Below are 21,178 nucleotides of genomic sequence, written 5' to 3' on the forward strand. Positions count from 1 at the left end.
CCTGGAAATGCTGCCACAGTTCCAGATTCTCCCAAGAGGCCTCAGAATCAGGGCTCCAGTGACACTGCCTTCTCCCTTCATCCCTCTAGCTCCAGGGTTGATAGTGGCTTCCTGCTGTTCTCTGGCCTCTCAACTCTTCCATCACCTGATTAAATTCCCTCTGCAATAGCTAGCATGGCTCCTGCAGAGTATTTTCAACTCTGACTAAAATACTCTACATGTATGTATACATCATACATATATACATGAAAATATGAATATCTATATGAATATATGTGTATGAAACTACACACATGTATGAAGACACATGTATGTACGAAAACACAGAAAAAGATCTGGAAGTTTACACATGAAACTGTGAACAGTGATTTTATGACTGGGAAAAGGAATGGGGCTGGGTTGGTATGGAATTGTGAAGGAGAATGATAGCTTTTTAAAAATAGCTTTACTGTGGCATAATTTACATATATAAGACCATAACATTCATATGTATGTATATGTGTTATTTAGCTTTTTTGTTTTACAATGAGCATGTATTCACATATTGCTTATCTAATATTAAAAATAAATAATTAGGACTGCCCTGGTGGCGCAGTGGTTGAGAATCTGCCTGCCAATGCAGGGGACACGGGTTCGATCCCTGGTCCAGGAAGACCCCACATGCTGCAGAGCAACTAAGCCCGTGCGCCACAACTACTGAAGCCCGCATACCACAACTACTGAAGCCCGCATGCCCTAGAGACCTTGCGCTGCAAATACTTAGCCCCCATGCCACAGCTACTGAAGCCCATGTGCTCTAGGGCCCAAGTGCCACAACTACTGAGCCCACGTGCTGCAACTACTGAAGCCCGTGCACCTAGAGCCCGTGTTCCGCAAGAAGAGAAGCCACTGCAATGAGAAGCCCGCGCACCGCATCGCAGAGTAGTCCCCACTCACTGCAACTAAAGAAAAGCCCACGCGCAGCAACGAAGACCCAATGTAGTCAAAAATAAAATAAATAAATAAATAACATAACATAACATAACATAACATAACATAAATAGCAGGAGTGGGGCAGCCTTAAGCCATGTAGGGAAAGCCTTGCAGGTGACACTAACATTCATTCATGCAACAAATATTTTTTATTTACTATGTGCCAGGCACTGAGGGTCCATCAGTGAACAATATGGCCATGATCCCTGCTCATATTATCTGCAGTAATTAAATACACAATTATGTCAGTACTAATTAATTATGAAGAAGAGGGCAACAAAAGTCCTAACCTAGTCAGGGAGGGCTTCTCTAAGGAAGTGACTTACTAGCTAAGAGCTGAAGGATAAGCAGTTAAAGCTTAGTTGCTGGAGGGAAATATGAGACAATATGAGATGGTAAAGCGGGGCTGCCACTGAGTGCTTCCCTGGTTCCTGTTCTCAGGGAAGCTGTTCTAACAATAGAGTTTGCTAGAAGGTGTTCCTCGTTGGAACCCATAATGGGATGCCAGTCAACGGGAAGTGTGGGGAGGTTCTGTGGGACCAGACTTCTACTGCTGTAGCCATGCCTCCCACAGCACTGGATCCATCGTCTGCACGCCAGGTGGCTCTCTGGAGGAGAGGAAGCCAATGCCTTGTGTCCTGTAGTAGTTGACAAGGCTGGTTTGGAAGTGGCTCAAAAGCTAAGGATGCCCTGGGGTCAGCAGCAGTAACAAAGGTACCCATGTCCATCAACCCCTCATCCTTTAATGGGAACAACTGACACTTTCTCAATCTTAAGTAGAGTGGCATGCAAATGCCCAAGACAAGTGCTCAGTCCAGCTTCCATCCATATTTCTACTTCTGAGGTCTTCTTGAAATGAAATGCTGGAACTTGTGGTAAAAAGCTATTCATGAAGCAAGTCTCATTCTTTCTAAGCTCCGTATTTTTCTCTTTCTGCTTAACCTAATTCAGATTTTTTGCCTGTGCCTCAGTCTTTCCAATTCATAAACATTTTGGAAATGACTATAATCTCCTTGTTTTATTGTAAGTCACCAATCTCATTTTAGTGTAAGCCACCAATTATTCTGTGAAATTAAGTCACTTATAAAGTAGTCCATTGATTATAATTACAGTTTAGTTACAGCTTGTCCAGGTCTCCCAAACTATGTAAAATCAGGTTATGTTTCCTTTGACGTCCAAATTACAAAGGTAACAACAGGATCTTAGCTTGACCTCAGTGTCCTGCAGCTATTTCTGGGCGTCCCCAACGGGATGTGTGATTCGTGCTCACTAATCGGCTGTTGTAACCACAAAGGTCCACCTAGTCCTTTCTCTTCTGCACTGGCTCCACCAGGTCTGCTTCCTGCAGGACCACTTGGAAAGCATCAGTGCTGTCACTGCCCATCATGAAAGCAGCACTGATGGTGCCAAGTCCACAATCTCTCCCAGTGCTGCCAAGCCAGCCAGCCTTTGGGCTCTCAGAGCAGAGTGAGATTTCATGAGCAAGCAGGGAAAATGGCCTCTTCCCTCCAGCTCTGTGCTCCACTTTGGCGCCCGGGATCTGATTCTATGGTGCTTTGGACTGAGAATCATAAATGTTTCTTGTGAATAGTTTTCCCAATTTCTGGCCTTCATCTATCTAACCATTAGGGCTCAAAACCAAGTTCAAGGTTTTAAGGAGGAGACAATCTGTACCATCCCTCAAACCTTCATGGTTCTTAGCCGTCCCGGCAGCTACACTTGGGTCTGCTCTCCAAGTCACAAAACAAAAGTTCCCAACCATATTAATAGAAGCAAATAGATGCTATAGTGTCTGTGGGGGTGATAATTGTGCTGATGGGTATCAATACTAACAATCTAAAATTAAGCTCAGCTGGCCAAAATATATTAATAGTTTTAATTCACTCTAATAACTGAAATAACTAGTTTCAAGTAGATTCTGAAAATAAATACCGCATATCACAATGTCTTTTCCAAAAAAGACTGAACATATATGCACATTTATGTCAAAAAATTCCCAAGAACTACACAGGTGAGAACCTGTTTACCATGGAAACCAAGCAGGAGCTCCTCCTCAATTCTCACCTGAGGCTGAGGTGCGCGGCTGCTGTTTAAGAGCAAGGCCTGTGGTCTAGCAATGCTCTTGCCTATGTAAGGCCCTGCTTTACCTCAGTGGGAGGCTTCCATCATTTCCTGGTGAAACTAGTAATACTGAGTACGGTCTTCGTGGGACATGGAGCTCTCAAGACATTTATCATTCTTTCATTTAACATTCACTGTGTCCCCTCCTGCTAGGGGCTTTGGGGAATTAAAAAAAGGTATAAGACATTCTTTTTAGAAGTTTACAATGTAAAACAAGTTCATTTTTTGAGGTCATTGTGCTAAGTGAAATAAGTCAGACAAAGACAAATACTGTATGATCTCACTTATATGCAGAATAAAAAAAAAGACCAAACTCATAGAAACAGAGTAGATTGGTGGTGGAGGAGAAATGGAAGAAGGTGGTCAAAGGGTACAAACTTCCATTTATAAGATGAATACATTCTGGGGATGTAATGTACAGCATGGTGATTATAGTTAACAATACTTTATTGTATACTTGAAAGTTGCTAAGAGAGTAGATTTTTAAAGTTCTTGCCACACACACACACACACACACACACACACACACACAATTGTAACCATGTGAGGTGGTGGATGTGTCAACTAAACTTGTGGTAATCATTGTGGTAATCATTTTGCAATATATACATATATCCAATCATGTTGTACACAGTAAACTTATACAATGTTATATGTCCATTATATCTCAATTACGTGGGGAAAATTGACTTTTTAGTGAGTCAGACACTATTTAATTTACATTTATGGATTCTCTCACTTAATCCTCATGTAAAGTAAAAGCTACTATTAGCTTCATTTTACAAATGAGGAAAGTGAAACTGAGTGACTTGCTCAAGGACATAGCAGAGTCGGGATTCTATTAGAATCTTTGCTTTTATCCAATGCATTGTGTTTCTCCTTCCCAACTTCCATTAAAAATCCTAGGACTGTTGCCAATCAGATAACCAGATTCCCCTCAATATATATTTGATTTGAACATAGCAAATTCTGTAAGTTGGTACAAAACAGTTTCTTCACTGACTGGTAAGAATTGTCAGAGTAGTCTCACCACATTACAACGCTCCAGTTTCCTGTGCAGAAATCTGGATTAAAGCTTTAATCTGGATTAAAGAGTTCTTAAAAAGTAGTAGTGCCTTTTGGGACTTCCCTGGTGGCACAGTGGTTAAGAATCCGCCTGCCAATGCAGGGGACATGGGTTTGAGCCCTGGTCTGGGAAGATCCCACATGCCACGGAGCAACTAAGCCCGTGTGCCACAACTACTGAGCCTGTGCTCTGGAGCCCGCAAGCCACAACTACTGAGCCCAAGAGCCTAGCGCCCATGCTCCACAACAAGAAAAGCCACTGCAATGAGATGCTCGCACACCGCAATGAAGAGTAGCCCCCGCTCACTGCAACTAGAGAAAGCCTGCGCAGAGCAATGAAGACCCATTGCAGCCACAAATAAATTTAAAAAAAAAAAAGTAATAGCGCCTTTTAAATATAATACTGGTTATTTTTATAACCATTAGGGTATAAGTATAGACAAAGGAAGTTTTCTCAAGATGTTTCACTAAGATGTATAAGCATTTTAAAGAACCAGATTGTAGTAACTACATGTTATTTCTCTAAATTTGATAATATAGAAATCTACTTCTAATAAAATAATGACAATAGTGAGTGATTGTTTCCCTTCAGGGAAACTTTTAAAAAAGGCATGGCAAAGCTCTGGTCACTACAGGACAGGTTTAAAGTTCTACTAGGAGTTGGGGTTGTTAGATGTTGATGATGTTGACAGGTTGTTAGGTGATATACTAAGACTCATGCTAGGTGATAAGAGACAGCACAGCACAGTGGTTAAGAGCATGATGCTGAAGTTCAGATCCCAGTGTTACCTTTTACTACCTTTGTGACCTTAGGCAAATTACTCAACCTGTCTGAACCTCAATTTAATAATCTGAAAAATGGGGAGAACATTAACTACTATTATGGACTGCATGTTTGTGTTACCCCCAAATTCACATATTGAAGTCCTAACCCCCAGAGTGGTTGTATTTAGACATGGGGCCTCTAAGGACATAATTAAGGTTAAATGAAGTCCTAAGGATGGGGCCCTGATTGGACAGGATTAGTGTCTTTTAAGAAAAGACACCAGAAAGCTTGCTCCCTTTCCCTCTCTGCACAGGCACAGAGGAAAGGCCATGTGAGCACAGTGAGAAGGTGGCCGTCTGCCACCTAAGGGGAGAGCTCCCACCAGACACCAACCTTGCTGCTGGCACCTTGATCTTTGGACTTCCAGTCTCTAGAACTGTGAAAAAGTAAATGTCTGCTGTTTAAGCCAGTCTATAGTATTTTGTTATGGCAGCCAGAGCAGACGAAGACACTTACCTTGTAAGGTTGCTGAAGGATTAAATGAGTTGATACACTTAAAGAGCTTCCCACAGTGCCTAGCATGTGGGAAGTCCTGTGTGAGGGTTAACTAGAGTTGCTGGCCTCAGATCTGTGGGTTTGGGTTTTGAGAATGGTGATGTTGTGCACAAATGTGGCATACATAATTGTACATGGGCACACTCAGTTCTGAAAAACAAATTTGAGAAATTAATTTTAAATTAATTAAGTGGGAAGACATTTACATTCTAAAGTGAACTTAGGCAAAATTAAACGTGCCAGCCTAGGTTAGGGCCGATATCTCATGCCTTCCTCCACCTCTCCTCAAAAGTTTAGATTCATGTTAGTTTAAAACTTCTTGCCCCTCTCCCTCCCCAATAAAACCTCAAACCAACTATAAGTAAATTGTTATGGGTCTCTGGGGAAAAAGAAAACGGAACAGGAAATATCTGGATAGATAAGGGAAGCCTGTAAAACATAGATGATGGTTGTAATTTTAGGAATTCCAATATGAATGGCATCAAGTCAAATTCTCATTTTAAAATAATAGAGGCCAGAATGCTTAAATGTTAGTCTTTAAATATATTTTTCCTTTTAATGTACTAAATTCACATATATATGATCCTTTAGTCTTCAGGTAATTATTATGAAAGTCAACTTAGGACAGAAGAATCATTTTCTATGAAGGATCAGAAAATACTATGAAAAAGAAACAGCTGCTATCAATAAACATTAAAATATACTTTCAGTTCCAAAGTATCATTCTTTACAAGGGAGGAGGAAGAAGAGTTGGGAAAGCAGGAGAAAAAGAGGGAGGGACAAAAAGAAATAGAGAGGAAGGGAAAGGGAGAGAAGAAATGGAAAAACAAGAGAAAGGAGGAAAAGGAGCAAAGAGAAGGAGAGGAGTGAAGAGGACTGTAAAAAAATTGGTTATGAAAAAAAAATTGGTTCTGTAGCTTTGAGGGGGCTGTTTGTTAAGGTCCTTTGTAAAGTTCGGGGGTGGGCTGGGGAGGTGGAGAGGAACAACATTCTCTTCCAACCTTCTGAAATTTAGATGAGCTCATTAATCAGTTCTCTCAGCTTCCACTGCCCAGACCCTGGAAAGAACAACCTTTGGCCTGTGATCACCAGGCTCTCCAGGCTTGGAGATGTAGCACTCAGGTCTAATTTTAGCAGTAAGATTTAGACCAGTGAATAATAGTTGTACCCTCCAACCCCAGCCCCTCCACACTCATCCAAGCTTAAGGATGAAGAAGGCCTTTCCTGAGCTTGCCCACCATTTGCGGCCCTGGGACTGGAGTTCTGTGAGCTACTGTCTCCATAGGGCTTAGGTCCTGATAGAGGACCACACAGGTGGCGAGTATGACAGACAGAAAGAATGAGAGCGATATCTTCAGCTTCCTTCCTTTCTTCTTGAGGCTATGGTTCAGCAAGAATATACCCTTCTAGGTTTTTATAATTTGGGAGTAGAGACAGAAAATTTTAATTTACATGTACAAAGTGTTAAGCATTAGGGATACAGATAGGCACGGGAGAAGATGTCAGAGTTCCTGCCTCCTTAGGTTGATATTACAGTGGGGGAGGCAGTATAAGCCCCTCCTCTGCACCGTATTTTGTACCCCTCCACCCTAACCAGATATGTTCACACCTTCCAATACACACTCTTACTCTTGCTCCCTCCTGGACTCTCCCTCTCCTGGCACCAGGGCAAGAAGCTTTCCTTGTCCCTGGTCTGGTCTTCAAATCCCTAAATTGTAATTGTAGATTCATATGCAGTTGGAAGGTGGATCCTTTCGTGCTCATCACATGTCATGCAACAGGATTTGTGATGAATTCCATGAAATCTCATAGGCTTTAATGGAAAAATTTACAAAGCAAGAATGAACAAGAAAAGAGAAAAGATGGGCCAAGGTTCTCTGCTGGACACACCATGGGTGGACATTTCAGGGAAGAGAACTTGCCCCCTTGCTGTTCTCCTTATAGAGCAAGAGTGAGAATGTCTTAGTCAGCTGGGAGATAATCCGACTTCTTGTGTATCATCCAATCTGGGGTTAGATACCAGCTCTTAACTGGAGTCACCTAGCAAAGCCGACTGTCCAGCACCTGAGGACCTTGAGTTCTATGGAGGGGAGAAACTGGTCCCTCGAGAGGTTTGGGGGCAACCCCTCCTGCAGGGAAGACGTGAAGAGCCCAGGTCCCAGCTGGCTTGTTGTTCAGACAACCCAGAATAACCAACCTAGGTCAATTTTGGCCAATCCTGACTGTGGCACCACGAATCTTTTTCATCTTTATACCTCTAGCACTTAGCATAGAGCCTGGCATATGAAAGGTACACGAGCAATGCCTGATGATCTAATAAGTAAATGTGCTTTTGTGCCAGCTGAAAACAAGTGATTTTGTTCTTGCTGATGAAATGATAGCAAGCCTAATAATACACGTCGGTGCTTACATTTCTTGAATCTGTGGAAGTCTATGTGCATGCTCTGACTCTGTTTTGGTGAAATGTCTTTGAAGGATCCACAACTGTATGAGAAGTCACCCTGGCTTAAGCAAGAACTACTTTTACTGAATTTCTACCATTTCCTTGCAGCTCTGGCAAATAAGGCAGTGTCTGGGCTCTGAGACACTCAGTAAAGGAAGTCTCTGCAGGTGGCAGCTGCTCTGGAATTTCCCACAGCCAGTCCTCTAACAATCCTCTAAAATCTTTAGTACTTTGATTGAATTAGATGCAGGGTATAATGGGAAGTTAGCTACTGTTTGCAATTTTTTAATGAAAACAATTTGAAAAATTACATCCCTTAAACAATTTTCACGGGGACAGTGATTCCTAATCTCTTCCTCTCAGAAAACCCCTTTTAATATGATTTCCCCCACAAAAATCTCTGTTTTGAAAGAATTTGTTTATAAGCAAACACATTTGTTAAATAATGAATTTATCTTCCCAAGAGGAAACCAAGGAGTCAAGTTTTGTTTTTTTTTCCTAACTAAAAGTCATCCTTGAGGCTTGATTTTGAGTAAACAATTACTTTAAGCTTCCTGACAAACTGAAAATAGCTAAAGAAATTCTCCCCTGCCCCCTTAGACGGTGGTTATTATTTTCCTAAACTGGCAGGATTCTAGGTTTGAAACTAGGTTCCAGAGGGCACCAAGAAAATATCACCCATTTAACAAAGGCCTGTGACTTCTCCTAGGTCTTTTGCTATCGATTTACCCTCCTTACTGGTAATAAATGCTCTACTGTGGCAGTTATTCCTGCCTAAGTCTAGGTGTCCTGCTGAGTGATGAGATTTTTGTCTGCCAAGCAGGTAGAGGCCAGACTTTAGTCCCAGTCTTCTGTTAAAAAGACATCGCTGGATGGTCAACAGGCAAGCTGGTCTATCCAGAGCCCTCACCTAGCCCTCACTGTCCCTTTGAGTTGTAGAAAAAGTCACATGTCTTCCATGAACCTTTCCACCAGGGTTTTGCTTGATCTGTGGTATGAAGCTGTTACTTCAGGATGGGGAAAAAATTCTCAAGCCAAGAGCATAATACAACAGTAAGTAACACTATTTTCTAAAAGGAAAAAAGAGCATTTTCATTACTTTCATAAACTGCAACAGCACTTTTTTGGGGAAAGATTAGAATAAATAGGAGCTTGGAAATCTGACCTTGGCTGGTGTAAGAATAGAGAGAATCTGGTACTTCTTAATTTCCCATTCAGGTTCTCAGTGTTCCAGGAAGCAGTGTGTTCAAGTTTCTTTTCTCCATTTAGTTCTCCTGAATGCCCAGCTTCAGTGCCCAGGCATTGCTGCCAAAGATCCTGCTGGCACATTCAGCTGCCATTCAAGGAAACAGCCCTCCACACCGCCTCGCACTTGGAAGTCTGTCTTACAGCATAAAACAGGTGGAAGGACATTGTGCCTTTAGAGTTCTACAGGCATGTCTTGCTACTGCTATTGCCCAATGCCAAGAATGACAAAAATCTTTTGTGTATGTTTGGGGGTGGGAAAGACCAGATATTACTGTGAATAGCAGTTAACTTGCTATTTGGACAAGATTCCCCAGGGCAGCTGTTGTAACTCAGGCAGCAATAACTCTAACACTTGGCTCTGTTGCTAGGATGGATTGACAGAAACTGTGGACACACCATTTAAAAAATTATGCTCCCATGACACAGTTGAATATATCACAGATCAACTTAAAGACTGAATATTTGCTAGTATCATAATAAGGAAGTACAATGAGCATATTACTCAACTAGGGTTATATTTACACTTCCATTTTCATTCTAATTATCTTGTGCTTTCAGTAAAGTCATTAGTATCTGTTGACAAAAATGTGAACTGACACAAGATTTGCACTCTATAGCTACAACTGAGACAGGATTACCTTTCTTATATGCTGACAATCTTATTTACACTAACAAGTTAGTCAACTTCACAATGGAATTATAAATTCTAACTTGTGAATTTGCCAATTATTTGTTCTTAGCCAAAGACTTGAACCCATGTTTAATTTTCAGTCTTGACACATACATGTACACATACATAATTTTTTTATGTTTTGTATAAAGAAAAAGATTATATTGATATTTCAATATAATTCAATCAAAAGTATTGATATTTAAATGGTAGTTTTCATTAAATTAAATTTATGGAAGATTAAAATGACCGGTTGAAATAAATTATTCCTAGAAAATGAATTCGCAACATAAAGTTGCATAAATCTCAACATTGTCAGTTAGATCTCCTCAAGATTCCCTAGACCTTATTAATGTGTATCAGTTTTTAAAAAATAGTTGCATGGTTTTGCCTTCATCCTTTCCTTTTTTGTTGAACATATCCAGACCAATAATAGAGGATACGATTGCCCCCATTTCAAAATGGGTTTAGCATGGGCTATACCATTAACTGTATCAACCCATTATTGATACAGTTAATGATCCTGTATTACCAGTAAAGCATAGAATTAAAATTGACCTTGGCTTAAATGGACTTATTTTAATTTGGTTATTTGATCGCAGCTGGAAAGTTGGACACACAGTAAGAGCCATCTGGCCTGCCCTGTCTCTGTTCATCCTGACCACTCACTACTTTGGCTTATCTACTGCGTCTCTTCTACTTTCTCATAAGTGCCCCATCCTCCCTGAGTCAAAGCCCACATGGCCTCAGCTATGGTACTGGCCAATGTGGTCTGTCATGCCCAGCAGCTGCCATTCACCTGTGCCAGCCTCTCTGTCAGTCCTGGTGCCTGCTCAGGCCCAGCCGTCTCTGCCAGTTTTGTTGTCTACTTCCTAACCCACGCCTCAACAACTCCGGTGGTGTCTTCTTCTGCCATTGTATTTTCCCCAGCACCCTTGCTTTCTGCCTCTCCTGGCAGCTATCGGCTTAGCTGATGGCACTGGCACACACCCACACACCGATAAAGCCGGAGCACAAGATAGACTCCTGACCCTGCCGCGCTGACTTTGGTCCTTCCTCTTTGGACACACCGCTGGAACTCGATCTTCCTGGGATTTCAATCTTGGCTTTCTACTTTTTCTTTGAGAATTCTTTCCCCCTTGATGCCCAAGGAGGGGCACCCTCCTCGTTCCTGCTCTAGGAACTTACAGTAAAGGTGATGTCTCCTGCTTCACGTTGCCTTCTCGTTACTGCCTCTGAGCTGTGCCAGCTCAGTAGGTCCCCAGGCTTGGCCCAGATTCACTTGGATGCTCTTGTTACCACCTGCTTATCTACCCTCCACAACTGCTGTGTTCTTGGACAGGTTGACAGTGTTGCCTCTGTTCATCTGCCTAGGGTTTAAGTCAAAATACATCTACAGATCAGAGCAGATGTGACTAAATGTAAGTGGGAAAAATGAAACTTACTGTGAGGAAAGAGTTATGGGAAAGGAGGTGGGATGAGAGGATCTAAGTGGAGTTACTGGTAGGAGCAAGTAAGAACAAATAGTGAAATGAAAGACTTTGGTGGTGGGGAATGTGAGAACAAGATCGTGAGTATTAAGAAAGCTATACGTGATCATGAAATCCTACCTACTCAGAGCCCTGACATTTGACTAGTAACAAGCCTTACACAATTAATGGACATAGTTTAACAACCCATCCTATTTAATGAATAAATTTCCTAGAAGAATTAATGAGAATAAAATTAAGAAAGGAAGTTCCCTAATTCCTTAAATATAATTTGCAAAGTCTGTGGGGATAAGGCTGTTATACAGAGCACTAATGGAAGTCTATAGCTTTAATGTGAGTTTTAAACATAATTTTATCATATCCCCAAGAGATGTTATAATTGGTGCTTACAAGTTCAAAAATCTTGAGAAAAAAAGGACTAAAAGGTTACAGGATGAGGATGGTTTTCCACAAAAGCAGATGTTTTTTTTTCTGAAATAAGGCAAAATAGTGCAATTCCCCATAGCAATAAATTAGGGGAAAACAGGCTGTTCAAAGGCAAATCATAATAATAATTCATTATTCATGTAAATTTTTATATATATATATATATATATATATATATTTTTTTTTTTTTTTTGCGGTACGCGGGCCTCTCAATGTTGTGGCCTCTCCCGTTGCGGAGCAACAGGCCCCGGACGCGCAGGCTCAGCGGCCACGGCTCACGGGCCCAGCCGCTCTGCGGCATGTGGGATCTTCCCGGACCGGGGCACGAACCCGTGTGCCCTGCATCGGCAGGCGGACTCTCAACCACTGCGCCACCAGAGAAGCCCTAAATTTATATTTTTTAAGCAGAATATTGACACAAAAGCTACTAGATACTTGGGCAATCATCAAAATTTACTTTCACAGCTTTTAAGCACTTATATTGTTTCTATTCCTGATCACACTTTTAAGTTTACTTCTAGCTAAATGGCGGTTTAAAAGGATTTTCTATTGCCTCCTTTGAATTGTGGACAGGAGTTAGTAGGAGGAGGAGGAGGAGGGAAGTAGAGGGGCAGCATCTCTGGTTACTACAAAACTTCCAATGTTATAAGGAAGATGATATTTTTGATTACACTCAGCCATTTTCCAAACCGATATTTATATCTGCAATTAGGAATTTAGAAATCCTCTAAAATAAATGTTTTTATTTTTCTGATAAAAAATCGAGGGAGGTTGCTTCCCTGGTGGCGCAATGGTTGAGAGTCCGCCTGCCGATGCAGGGGACACGGGTTCGTACCCCGGTCTGGGAAGATCCCACATGCCGCGGAGCGACTAGGCCCATGAGCCATGGCCGCTGAGGCCACAACAGTGAGAGGCCCGCGTACCGAAAAAAAAAAAAAAAATCGAGGGAGGATTCTGCAGATTGCAGCTTTAATAAAAGAGCCCTATCCTTGTATTCGAAGGGCCCAGGAATACTAAACGAAACTGCCAAATAATCTGAGGGTGATTCTAACACCATATGCTCACATCCATAGTCCTTATAATTTGCCTATGTAGAGAGTCCCTACAATGTGCTCCTGAATCCACATGATGAAATGGATCATGGAAGTGGATCCTATTTCCCCATAAGAGCAATGTCATAATTGGGGTAGGGGCTATCACCAAGGACTCAGAAATAAATAGATTATAGATGTGAACAAAATGTGTTATGAAGGCAAAATTATAACTATATACATATATATGAATTTAAATAGTTAAATATAGTCCATGTCCTTAAAGAATGGGTATTCATACATTATGTACTTTCCTTATCAAAGTATTGTAATAAAAATTTATTTCATACAGAAAATGAAACTCTAGTGAAGCATATGACTTAAATTTTAAGCCTTTATAATTTTTATTTAAATATTCCATAGATCATTGAAAATTAGCACCAAGATGCACTGGTCCAACTGATTCATTTTATATATGAGGAAAACTAGAGTCCAGAGAAGTTAAATAAATTGCCAAAAATACCAGAGTCAGGACTAGACTGTAGGACCACTCACTAACTCCTAGGATGAGATCTCTCCACCTTATCCAAGTCAAACAGCTCAGTGATATGTTTATTGGTCTTCATAGCAAATAGAAGAACTGTTGGGAAATTACTTGAATAGCTCAGGTCATCTTTAAAAACTACATGAGAAAGTGTGAAAATACACATTTTTTTCTTAGTCAGTTTCTTCACGGTAAACAGATGGGATTAAAATCATAGCTATGTTTCAAAAGATTTGTCTGTTTCAAAATATTCTTCACTCTTTCCACTAGATGGTAAATTTCTATATGGACAAATTGTCCAACAATTTAAGCAAAAGCAGAGAAAACTGAGCTATGGGTCTAAATTAAAACAAGTAAAGATTGATGGTGAATGTACCAAAATGGATAAATCTTAAAAATATGAGATTAAGTAAAAAAAGCAAATTGTAGAAGGCACACACAGTGTGGTGCTATTTTTATAAAAGGTTAAAACATTCATTTATCTATATATTTTTTGTTTGTTTTTGTTTAGGAATACATACTTACATTGCAAAATATAAGAACATACATGGGATGATAAACACCAAATTCATGGTAGTGGTTACTTTTAGGGCAGGATGATAGGGAGTGGGGTCGGGAGAGATGTTACAAGGGATTTCATTTGTACCTGAAATGTTTTAAATGTTTTTTTAAAAAATTCTAGGTAAAGAGATCAGGCAAATAAGGAAAATGTTAAAATTTGACATGGCTGGGCTTCGCTGGTAGCACAGTGGTTGAGAATCCGCCTGCCAATGCAGGGGACACAGGTTCGAGCCCTGGTCCAGGAAGATCCCACATGCCACAGAGCAACTAAGTCCGTGCACCACAACAACTGAGCCCACGTGCCACAACTACTGAAGCCTGCACGCCTACAGCCCGTGCTCCACAACAAGAGAAGCCACAACAATGAGAAGCCCATGCACCGCAATGAAGAGTGGCCCCTGCTCAAGGGAACTAGAGAAAGTCCGTGCGCAGCAATGAAGACCCAATGCAGCCAAAAATAAATAAATATATAAAACGTCTTAAAAAAAATGTTAAAGAAAAAAAAATTAACTTGGCTGGATACTGGGTACCTGGAAGTTCATTATATGATTCTTTATAGTTTTCTGCATTTTGGAAACACCTCATTCTTAAAATAAAAAGGAAAAAATGATGGACTCAAATTTCAGAAAGAGGGGATAACATATCTGTACCAATACATTAGACATTTAGGAATATTTAAATAAGTTTTTAATCTAAATCTTTATACAAGTCTAGTTATAGATGAAGAATATTAAGATTTAGCCCCATTCAAGAGTTATGTAACTCAAATATAAACTGGTGTTCCATGGAGCTCAGCCACTGCAGAGCCTGATTCAACAAAACCTAAGTCTAATCCCAGAAGCCTTGGGAGATAATGAAGCCTCTGGGGTGGAAGTGGCTGCTGCCATTTGGCTCCCACACTCTGTAAATACTCTTTTTTCGACAGGAGAGATAGTGCAATTGATGTATGTGATAGCCACAAAAGGGCTTTGACCCGTGACTGGGCTTGTAGGGTTTTGTGTGGATTTGTCTTCCAGTAGGAGGATAGCTGAGATTCATCCTCTCTCCCCGATCAGCAGTCAGATTCTTTACTCCTCTCCCCTTCTGCAGAGAACTCTGAATTCCATGATTTTAATTCTCTAACTTAGGATCCAAGACCCTACCTTACTTCTTACTCATCTATTTGAACATATTTTATTATTAAAAAAATATTTATTTATTTATTTGGCTGTGCCAAGTCTTAGTTGCAGCATGTGGGATCTTCACTGCAGCTTGTGGAATTTTTAGTTGCAGCACATGGGATCTTTAGTTGCTTGCGGCATGTGGGATCTAGTTCCCTGACCAGGGATCAAACCCGGGCCTCCTGCATTGGGAGCGTAGAGTCTCAGCCACTGTACCACCAGGGAAGTTCCCTATTTGAATATATTCTAAATGATGTATTCTCTAACTCATGACTGTATTTTTTCCTGATAAGGTGAATTTGATACTTAAATTCTACTTTCCCACTTGGAGTTCTGTAATCTACACCAAGTTCTGTTTTTAGTTACTCTATTTATAGTTTAGAATCAAAAACATGTTCTCTCTCTAATTCACTGTTGTTTGAATTCAAATGTTTTTCATCTGATTCCACCATTCATTAGTTTCCCCCAAGGACATAAGGAAATTAGTTATACAGCTAATTTATTAAAAAACAGTGATTACTAGCTCAAGTATTTAATTGTATTCACATTTAGGGGCACCTCAATCTCTCAACCATTTGTTGGATTTCTGGAATTTCTTTCCTCTGATGGAATGATTCAGGGCTAAAGTAGAATTTTTAAAACAATGACTGTCATTCAGAAATTATACGTTTAACCTAGCAAATGAAAAGGGACAGGAAAAAAAAAAGATAAAAATAGGGATAGATTGCAAAAGGAACACAAAACACAGAAGTAATAGGTATAGGGTAGAAAAATTAGAATAAAAGAAGTCAGGATGGAGAAAAAGTTTATCATAAATGCACAAAATGCAAAGGTAATGGCATCTAGAAATATAAATTGAGGTCAAGTTTCTAAATTGTGATCAGTCCCAAGGTGTAGCTCTGTGACCCCAGGGAGAGTTAGCTTTAGAGATCCCTTATCCAGAATCCAATTCTATATCTTTGTGGGTTATTTTTATCTCTTTCTTCTATTCACCAGCCCTTACCAGAATACAATGACATCTCTTAGAGATAGAAGCTACCAGCAATGTAGCTTTCTACATTTCCAAAAGGCGAACATACGATATTCCTGACTAGTGGTAATTTCTTGTTTTTCCTCGAGTCATTTTATTATAGGACTCTGAAAATAATAGCTATCAAAATAGACAAGATGTCATAAATGAAGAATTTTTGGTTCTGATTAAAAAATTAGAATAGGAAATGATGTGATATAAAGGAAAAAAATACAGCTTTGCCTTCCCCTCCCTGGCAAGTCAGATGCCCAGTTACCAAAGAACACAAGAAAATATTCCATACATGAGCAGAACTGTTTCTAAATAAATGTCTAGAATGTAAATGCTGCATCAGTTCCCAATTAAGCATTCTGTAAATAAAGCCTCCTTCATCTCCTGTTTTCATTGGAAACTTCCATCACCAGATAGTGAATGCAGTGAAAAGGTGGAGCCACCCAGTGGCTAACGTAGTTAACCGCAGCAATAGTGCATTTCACGGAGCATTTTGTCCGTTTCCTATTTTACAGATGAGTGTATTTCCTCTTGAAAACATGACACTAAGTATCTCTAAGAAAATTTAATAATGTAATAGTAAAGATGAAGTTCATAACTTGAATATCACTCCTAAATTAAGTCTTTGTCTAAAAGATTGAAGAATCTGTGAACAAGCAATTTTAAAAAATAGAGTAAAAGAAAAATATCATCCAATCCTGCCAAAATTAGTTTTTTTTAAACTATAGTTTTTAAAACCATCAAGTAGGTTTCTTTTTTTCAGTATCATTTTCATTTCAGAAAATAGTCTTTAAAGAGATTAAAACTTAAAATATGGAGTTACCTTAACACTTGAAAATGTCTACTTCCACCCCAATTGTCAATAAACAAAATACATTAATATTTCAAAATATAAGGGCTTGTGAAGAGAACTGATCATCCTTGTAAAATGTATATTTTATTAAAAAAATAAAAAGATCAAAACTGAGATAATGCCAACAGGGATTTCTGCTGACTCAAGGATGAGATTTTAAAAATAATTTTTTTCGTATCAAAATAGTAAAGTTCATTTAGAAAAATTAGAAAATATAAGTAAGCAAAAAGAAATAAAACCCTCACCAAAATTCCAATTCCACTATTTTTTTTATTTTGATTTTATTTTTTTATACAGCAGGTTCTTATTAGTTATCCATTTTATACATATTAGTGTATACATGTCAATCCCAATCTCCCAATTCATCACAGCACCACCCTCCCCCCCCACCTGCCACTTTCCCCCCTTGGTGTCCGTACGTTTTTCTCTACATCTGTGTCTCTATTTCTGTCCTACATACCGGTTCATCTGTACCATTTTTCTAGGTTCCATACATATGTGTTAATATATGATATTTTTCTCTTTCTGATTTACATCACTCTGTATCACAGTCTCCAGATCCATCCATGTCTCTACAAATGACCCAATTTCGTTCCTTTTTATGGCTGAGTAATATTCCATTGTATATATGTAGCACAACTTCTTTATCCATTTGTCTGTCGATGAGCATTTAGGTTGCTTCCATGATCTGGCTATTGTAAATAGTGCTGCAATGAACATTGGGGTGCATGTGTCTTTTTGAATTATGGTTTTCTCTGGGTATATGCCCAGTAGTGGGATTGCTGGCTCATATGGTAGTTCTAGTTTTAGTTTTTTAAGGAACCTCCATACTATTCTCCATAGTGGCTGTATCAATTTACATTCCCACCAACAGTGCAAGAGGGTTCCCTTTTCTCCACACCCTCTCCAGCATTTGTTGTTTGTAGATTTTCTGATGATGCCCATTCTAACTGGTGGTAGGTGATACCTCACTGTAGTTTTGAGTTGCATTTCTCTAATAATTAGTGATGTTGAGCAGCTTTTCATGTGCTTCTTGGCCATCTGTATGTCTTCTTTGGAGAAATGCCTATTTAGGTCTTCTGCCCATTTTTGGATTGGGTTCTTTGTTTTTTTAATATTGAGCTGCATGAGCTGTTTATATATTTTGGAGATTAATCCTTTGTCCGTTGATTACTTTGCAAATATTTTCTCCTATTATAAGGGTTGTCCTTTCGTCTTGTTTGTAGTTTCCTTTGCTTTGCAAAAGCTTTGAAGTTTCATTAGGTCCCATTTGTTTATTTTTGTTTTTATTTCCACTACTCTAGGAGGTGGATCAAAAAAGATCTTGCTGTGATTTATGTCAAAGGGTGTTCTTCCTATGTTTTTCCCTAAGAGTTTTATAGTGTCTGGTCTTACATTTAGTTCTCAAATCCATTTTGAGTATATTTTTGTGTATGGTATTAGGAAGTGTTCTAATTTCGTTCTTTTACATATAGCTGTCCAGTTTTCCCAGCACCACTTATTGAAGAGACTGTCTTTTCTCCATTGTATATCCTTGCCTCCTTTGTCAAAGATTAGTTGACCATAGGTGCATGGGTTTATCTCTGGGCTTTCTATCCTGTTCCATTGATCTAAATTTCTGTTTTTGTGCCAGTACCATACTGCCTTGATTATGGTAGCTTTGTAGTATACTCTGAGGTCAGGGAGCCTGATTCCTCCAGCTGTTTTTTCCCTTCAAGACTGCTTTGGCTATTCGGGGTCTTTTGTTTCTCCATACAAATTTTAAGATATTTTATTCTAGTTCTTTAAAAAATGCCATTGGTAATTTGATAGGGATTGCATTGAATCTGTAGATTGCTTTGGGTAGTATAGTCATTTTCACAATATTGATTCTTCCAATCCAAGAACATGGTATATCTCTCCATCTGTTTGCATCATCTTCAATTTCTTTCATCAGTGTCTTATAGTTTCCTGAATACAGGTCTTTTGTCTTCCTAGGTAGGTTTATTCCCAGATATTTTCTTGTTTTTGTTGCAATAGTAAATGGGAGTGTTTCCTTAATTTCTCTTTCAGATTTTTTATCATTAGTGTATAGGAATGCAAGAGATTTCTGTGCATTAATTTTGTATCCTGCAACTTTACCAAATTCATTGATCAGCTCTAGTAGTTTTCTGGTGGCATCCTTAGGATTCTCTATGTATAGTATCATGTCATCTGCAAAGACTGACAGTTTAACTTTTTCTTTTCCAATTTGTATTCCTTTTATTTCTTTTTCTTAACTTATTGCCATGGCTAGGACTTCCAAAACTATGTTGAATAATAGTGGTGAGAGTGGACATCCTTGTCTTCTTCCTGAGCTTAGAGAAAAGGGTTTCCGTTTTCACCATTGAGAATGATGTTGGCTGTGGGTTGGTCATATATGGCCTTTGAGGTAGGTTCCCTCTATGCCCACTTTATGGAGAGTTTTTATCATAAATGGTTGTTGAATTTTGTCAAAAGCTTTTTCTGCATCTATTGAGATGATCATATGGTTTTTCTTCTTCACTTTGTTAATATGGTGTATCACATTGATTGATTTGCATATATTGAAGAATCCTTGCATCCCTGGGATGAATCTCACTTGATCATGGTGTATGATCTTTTTAATGTGTTGTTGGATTCTGTTTGCTAGTATTTTGTTGAGGATTTTTGTATCTATATGCATCAGTGATATTGGTGTGTAATTTTCTTTTTTTGTAGTATCTTTGTCTGGTTTTGGTATCAGGGTGATGATGGCCTCATAGAATGAGTTTGGGAGTGTTCCTTCCTCTGCAAATTTTTGGAAGAGTTTGAGAAGGATGGGTGTTAGCTCTTCTCTAAATGTTTGATAGAATTCACCTGTGAAGCCATCTGGTCCTGGATTTTTGTTTGTTGCAAGATTTTTAATCACAGTTTCAGTTTCATTACTTGTGATTGGTTTGTTCATATTTTCTATTTCTTCCTGGTTCAGTCTTGGAAGGTTATACCTTTCTAAGAATTTGTCCATTTCTTCCAGGTTGTCCATTTTATTGGCATAGAGTTGCTTCTAGTAGTGTCTTAGGATGCTTTGTATTTCTGCGGTGTCTGTTGTAACTTCTCCTTTTTCATTTCTAATTTTATTGATTTGAGTCCTCTCTTTCTTTTTCTTGATGGTTTGTCTAATGGTTGTCTAATGGTTTACCAATTTTGTTTATCTTGTCTAATGGTTTACCAATTTTATTTATCTTCTCAAAGAACCAGCTTCTAGTTTTATTGATCTTTGCTTGTTTTCTTTGTTTCTATTTCACTTATTTCTGCTCTGATCTTTACGATTTCTTTCCTTCTACTAACTTTGAGTTTTGTTTGTTCTTCTTTCTCTAGTTCCTTTAGGTGTAAGGTTAGTTTGTTTATTTGAGATTTTTCTTTTCTTGACGTAGGCTTGTACTGCTATAAACTTCCCTTTTAGAACGGCTTTTGCTGCATCCCATAGGTTTTGGATTGTTGTGTTTTCATTGTCATTTGTCTGTAGGTATTTTTTGATTTCCTCTTTGATTTCTTCAGTGATCTCTTGGTTATTTAGTAACGTATTGTTTAGCCTCCATGTGTTTGCGTTGTTTTACAGTTTTTCCCTGTAATTCATTTCTAATCTCATAGTGTTATGGTCAGAAAAGATGCTTGATATGATTTAAATTTTCTTAAATTTACTGAGGCTTGATTTGTGACCCAATATGTGATCTCTTCTGGAGAATGTTCCGTGTGCACTTGAGAAGAAAGTGTAATCTGTTGTTTTTGGATGGAATGTGCTATAAATATCAATTAAATCTAACTGGTCTATTGTGTTATTTAAAGCTTGTATTTCCTTAGTAATTTTCTGTTTGGATGATCTCTCCATTGTTGTAAGTGAGGTGTTAAAGTCCCCCACTATTATTGTGTTCCTCTTTTATAGCTGCTAGCAGTTGCCTTATGTATTGAGGTGCTCCTATGTTGGCAGCATATATATTTATAATTGTTATATCTTCTTCTTGGATGATCCCTTGATCACTATGTAGTGTCCTTCCTTGTTTCTTGTGACATTTTTTATTTTAAAGTCTATTTTATCTGATATGTGTATTGCTACTCCAGTTTTCTTTTGATTTCCATTTGCATGGAATATCTTTTTCCATCCCCTCACTTTCAGTTTGTATGTGTCCCTAGGTCTCTTGTAGACAGCATAAATATGGGTCCTGTTTTTGTATCCATTCATCGAGCCTGTGTCTTTTGGTTGGAGCATTTAATC

The 21,178-nt window shown here is 39.0% G+C and overlaps 2 long non-coding RNA genes across 5 annotated transcripts in view; both read right to left on the reverse strand.

The window, feature by feature from the left end:
• LOC125965498 (uncharacterized) overlaps positions 1-12,684 on the reverse strand; it is a 28,283-nt gene extending 15,599 nt beyond the window's left edge. The window contains exons 1-2 of the long non-coding RNA XR_007479442.1: positions 11,029-12,684; positions 5,441-5,629 (exon numbers count right to left, since the gene is read on the reverse strand). This is a non-coding gene — a long non-coding RNA (uncharacterized LOC125965498). The remainder of the gene's footprint in view (positions 1-5,440; positions 5,630-11,028) is intronic.
• LOC117201347 (uncharacterized) overlaps positions 1-21,178 on the reverse strand; it is a 95,458-nt gene that overhangs the window by 58,592 nt on the left and 15,688 nt on the right. The gene's annotated exons all lie outside the window — the stretch shown is intronic.

This window comes from Orcinus orca, chromosome 9 (assembly GCF_937001465.1).
Source record: "Orcinus orca chromosome 9, mOrcOrc1.1, whole genome shotgun sequence".
Classification (NCBI taxonomy): Eukaryota; Metazoa; Chordata; class Mammalia; order Artiodactyla; family Delphinidae; genus Orcinus; species Orcinus orca.